The following is a 6,000-nucleotide window of genomic DNA, read 5'->3' as shown; positions in this document are numbered from 1 at the left end:
TAAAGATCCTTTTCCCTTAAAGGTTGTTAGATATTGACTCTAGTTCCCTGTGCTATACAGTAGGTCAGTGTTGGTTATCTGTTTTATGTATAGTGGTGTGTATATGTTAATCCTAACCTCCTAATTTATCCCTCCCCCCCAACTTTCTCCTTTGATAACCATAAGATTGTTTTCTATGTCTGTGAGTCTATTTCTGTTGTGTAGATAATTTCATTTGTATCACTTTTTTAGGTTCCACATGTAAGTGATATCATATGATGGTTGTCTCTGGCTCACTTCACTTGGTATGATAATCTCTAGTTCCATCCATGTTGCTGCAAAACGTTTTTTAAAATATATAAGGCCCAGGGCTTTTAGTTGTACTTAGAGGGAAAAGTAGGGAGCAGAGTGTCTATTCTACTTTCCCTGAAGCGAAGTCCTTCATTCACTTGCTTTTGAAAGAAAGGAAATTTTTTTCACATTAATATATTTTCCAAAAGGTACTTTATTTATTATTTGGCCATGCCACGGGGCTTGCAGGATCTTAGTTCCTGACCAGGGATCAAACTCAGGCCCCAGCAGTGAAAGTACTGAGTTCTAACCACTGGACTGCCAGGAAATTCCCAAAAGGTACTTTTTTTAAGCACCTTTTTTTTTTTTTTTTTTTTTACGCGGGCCTCTCACTGTTGTGGCCTCTCCAGTTGTGGAGCACATGTTCCAGACGCACAGGCTCAGTGGCCACTCCACGGCATGTGGGATCTTCCCAGACTGGGGCACGAACCTGTGTCCCCTGAATCGGCAGGCGAACTCTCAACCACTGCGCCACCAGGGAAGCCCTAAAAGGTACTTTTTTAAAGCTTATTTTCACACTTAATATTATATTGCTAGGACCCATCCACATTGTGTATAGCTGCATTCCAGGCTTGGATGATTTCCAGTGCAGACTCGTGGTCAGTGCCCTGTACTGCCAGTGTAAGGATGCCAGGTTCAGTTAACTGGCCACCTTGCCCAGTCCTCGCAGCCATGGGTCCTCCAGAGATGAGCCATGACCACACAGCACAAACCCCATTGGTGGTGTTTTTGTGGTCGCTCATTCCCCTTTTCCTTCAAAGATGGAGATGTGGGGAAACTTGGGTGCCCACAGTGTTAAAGATGCAGGGGACATGGGTTCGTGCCCCGGTCCGGGAAGATCCCACGTGCTGTGGAGCAGCTAGGCCCATGAGCCATGGCCACTGAGCCTGCGCGTCCGGAGCCTATGCTCCGCAACAGGAGAGGCCACAACAGTGAGAGGCCTACGTGCCAAAAAAAAAAAAAGAGCAATAAGCCATGAATGTGGCCACTGGGGCGTTTGGAAATGACTTAGAAGGGTCGGGCCTTCCCAGTAAGGCCTGGAGAATCTTCTAAATTCTCCAGAAGAAAACTACCAAAAGCTGATAAGTGTTGCTTTACTGGGAAATTAAGCTACGGTTTGGCTGATTTTATGATGTGGATCCCTAACAAAAATCAGGGAGGCTCTATTTTTAAAGGAGTAAATATATGTGTGTATATATATGTTTTCTGTTTGATTTTAAATGCACAAAAAAATAGTTAAGCTCAGTATTGGCTTATAAATCATGAAATGTAACCTGGCCCATCCACACTAAAGACCATTTAAAAGTACCTGGTTATGAACCTATTTCTACTTCTCTAAACACAGACCCCCTGTATCAAGACTCCTCAGGTCATATCTGTAGCTTCTAGAGTTCATCACAGTTGATAGCCCTCCTGGAATTTCGATGTTAAATATCTGAGGAACACCTTTTGCTTGTGAGTCTAAACTCTGAATGCTCTTTTACCTCTATTATCCAGCAGCAAAACGACACAGATGTTACAACAGGTCAGACAGAACTGGGAGTCGCTCCTTGTTCTACTGCTTTCTGCCACATGATCTTGGGCAAATTTCTGAGTCTGTTTCCTTGTCTGTAAAATGGGGATAAAAACAGTACCTGTTTCCTAGGGTTGTTGTGGGGATTGCTTGAGAGAAAATATCTGTAAAATGTCACCACAGTATTAGCACAATTAATTTATCACAATGCCTGACATATAGATGTTAGTTGTCATAAAGGAAAAATCCAACCATCATAAATTTTGAGAGATCTAATTGGCTTTATTCAACAATTCATGAAGCAATTCACGAATCGGACAGCCTCCAGTCTAGCAGATAGAAAGGAGCTCCGAAGAACCGTACAAGGTGAGAGATTTTTATAGACCAAAGTAAACAGGAACAAGGAAGTTATCCTGGGCATTTGCTGATTGGTAAAAGCAGGGCTATTCCCGTATATGGAGCAAAGGAAAGTCTTGGAGCAGGTTAGCTAACTTGTGCTGAGCAGGCAAGCACTGATTGGGTGACCTGACCTTTCCTTTTACAGGAGAGCTGAACATAGAAAAGTAGCATGAACCACTCCATCTTGGGCCTAATCAGGTTACTTTAACAGTTGTTAAGTAAAAACAGGTTGTTGGGAAGGTTAAATGGTATATAAATAATAAAAACATCTAGGACAATGCTAGATGCATACGTACATTCTATTTCTTTAGAGCAGTGGCTTTCAATGGCAGGTCGTTAGAGCCATTTGGAGAGCTTTAAAAACATCAAGATGCCCGTGCCATATTCCAGGCCAATTACCTCAGAATCTCTGGGGGTTGGGCCCAGGCATCATTACTTTTTGAAGCGCCCCAGGTGTGGTGGGCAGAACAATGGCCTCCCAAAGAAGGCCACGTCTTAATCCCCGGAACCTGTGACCTGTTTTCTGGATGTATGTTACCCAGCCGAAGGGAATCAGGGCAGCAGATGGAATTAAGGTTGCTCATCAACTGACCTTAAAATAGGCAGAATATTCTGGATTATCCAGGTGGATCCAGTATTCACAGGGGTCTTTAAATGTGACAGTGGGAGGCAGACGAGTCAGTGTCAGCGACTCTATCATGCCTTGACGCTCATGAAGACAGAGAGAAAAGGGCCCCGAGCCAAGGAATGAGGCAGCATCAAAAGGCTGGGAAAGACAAGAAAATGGATTCCCTACAGAGCGTCCAGAAAGACCACAGCCTTGCTGACACTTCAATTTGAGCACAGTGAGAGCCCCGGACTTCTGACCTCCAGAACTGTAAGGTAATAAATTTCTGTTGTTTTAGGCCACCAAGCGTGTGGTAGTTTTTACAACAGCAACAAGAAACTGATACATGCAACCAAAGTTAAGAATCACTGCAAAAAGCAAAAAAAAGCCCCACTGCTGTTGAGTTTCTGTGGGCTCTCAGCCGTCATTTGCCGAAATCTTTCTAGGAGTGTGGCTTTGCCTGAGAGGAAGGGGCTTGTCTCGACTGTTTCCGGTTCTTTTTTATTTCTAAATTTTAAAACTTGAGATATGATTTATGTATACTATGGGAATTCCACTCCACGGTGGTCCAGTGGTTAGGACTTTGTGCTTTCCCTGCTGAGGGTGTGGGTTAGGGAACTAAGATCCCGCATGCTACATGACCAAAACAAAACAAACAAACAAAAAATTATGTGTAATATCGTGTAAGTTTAAGGTGTATGTGTCGATTTGATACAATTATATGAGGCAATTTGATTACCACCATAGTTTTAGCTAACATCTGTATCATGTCACATACTTAGTATTTCTTTTTTTGTGCTAAGAACAATTCAGATCTAGTCTCTTAGGAACTTTCATGTAATACGGAATTGTTGACTATAGTCCCTGTACTGTGTATTAGGTCACCAGAGCTTATTCATCTTCTACTTCCAGGATTATACCCTTTAACATCTCCCAGACTCCCCCACCCACTAGCCCTTGGTAACCACCGTCCTACTCTTCTTTTTTTTAATAAGTTTGGCTTTTTTAGAGTGCACATGTGATATCATATAGTATAATATTTGTCTGGCTTATCTCACTCAGCGTAATGCCCTCAAGATCCATCCATGTTGTTGAAATGGCAGGATTTCCTTATTTCTCTTGGCTGAATAATATTCCATTGTGTGTTTGTATACATAGTATATAAGGTATATGTGTATATCTCATCTTCTTTATCCATTGACGGACACTTAGGTTGCTTTCATATCCTGGCTATTGTGAATAATGCTGCAATAAGCATGAGAGCACAGATGTTTTTGATACCCTGTTTTCATTTCCTTTGGATCTATACCTAGAAGTGAGATTACTGGATCATATGGTAGTTCTATGTTTATTTTTTTGAGGAAACTCCATACTGTTTTCCATAGTGGCTGCACCAATTTACATTCCTACCAAGAGTGTTAGAGCGTCCCCTAATCTCTACATCTTTGCCAACATTTGTTATCTCTTGTCTCCTTGGTGATAGCCAAGTTAACAGGTATAAGGTGATACCTCATTGTGATTTTGATTTGCATTTCCCTGATGATTAGTGATGAGCACCTTTTCATGTGCCTCTTGGCCACTCAGATGTCTTCTTTGGACATTTGGAAAAATGTCTATTCAGTTCCTCTGCCCATTTTTTAAATTGGACTGTTTGTTGTCTTGTTATTGAGTTGTATGATTTTTTAGATATATTTTGGATATTAACCCCTTATCTGATATATGGTTTGTAAATATTTTCTCCTACTCCATGGGTTATTTTTTCATTTTGTTGATGGTTTCTTTTGCTGTGCAGAAGCTTTTTATTTTATTTTTTAATTTTTATTTATTATTTTTCGTTGCGTTGGGTCTTCATTGCTGCACGCAGGCTTTCCTCTGGTTGCGGCAAGCAGGGGCTACTCTTCTTTGTGGTGAGCGGGCTTCTTATTGCAGCAGCTTCTCTTGTTGTGGAGCACAGGCTCTGGGCATGCAGGCTTCAGTAGTTGTGGCACACAGGCTCAGTAGTTGTGACTCGTGGGCTCCAGAGCGCAGGCTCAGTAGTTGTGGTGCACGGGCTTAGCTGCTCCACGGCGTGTGGAATCTTCCTGGACCAGGGCTTGAACCTGTGTACCCTGAATTGGCAGGCGGACTCTCAACCACTGCGCCACCAGGGAAGCCCCCACATTCCCATCTTTGAAAGTTCACAACTTGAAAGTTCGTCTGTAGGGGACTTAACAGTATTTCAAGTTTATTTTGGTGAGTTGCGTAAGGTGAGGATCCAATTTCATTTTTTTTTGCATGTTTTTGAAACACCATTTGTTGAAGGGATTATGCTTTCCCCACTCAGTGTTCTGACCCCCTGTCAAGTAGTTGACCGTACATGCAGGGGGTTATTTCTGAGCTCTCTATTCAATTCCATTGGTCTATGTGTCTGTTTTTTATGCTAGCAACATACTGATATAATTCTTTTTTTTTTTTTTTTTTGCGGTACGTGGGCCTCTCACTGTTGTGGCCTCTCCTGTTGCGGAGCACAGGCTCCGGACGCACAGGCTCAGCGGCCATGGCTCACGGGCCCAGCCGCTCCGCGGCATGTGGGATCTTCCCGGACCGGGGCACAAACCCGCGTCCCCTGCATCGGCAGGCGGACTCTCAACCACTGCGCCACCAGGGAAGCCCTGGTTTTTTGATATTGAGTTGTGTGAGCTATTTGTGTATTTTGGAAATTAAGTCCTTGTCAGTTGTATTGTCTGCAAATATTTTCTCCCAGTTCATAGATTATCCTTTTGTCTGTTTCCTTTGCTGTGCAAAAGCTTCTAAGTTTGATTAGGTCCCATTTGTTTATTTTTTCTTTTATTTCTTCTGCCTTGGTAGATGGACCTAAGAATATATTGATATGATTTATGTCAAAGAATGTTTTGCATATGTTCTCGTCTAGGAGTTTTATGGTGTCACGTCTTATATTTAAGCCATTTTGAGTTTATTTTTGTGTATGGTGTGAGGGAGTATTCTAACTTCATTGATTTACATGTGACTGTCCAGCTTTCCCAACACCACTTGCTGAAGAGACTGTCTTTTCTCCATTGTATATTCTTGCCTCCTTTGTCGAAGATTAATTGACCATAGGTGTTTGGGTTTATTTCTGGGCTCTCTATTCTGTTCCATTGATCTGTATGTC

Source organism: Phocoena phocoena, chromosome 14 (genome assembly GCF_963924675.1).
Source record: "Phocoena phocoena chromosome 14, mPhoPho1.1, whole genome shotgun sequence".
NCBI lineage: Eukaryota > Metazoa > Chordata > Mammalia > Artiodactyla > Phocoenidae > Phocoena > Phocoena phocoena.
Note: the sequence above shows the minus strand (reverse complement) of the source record.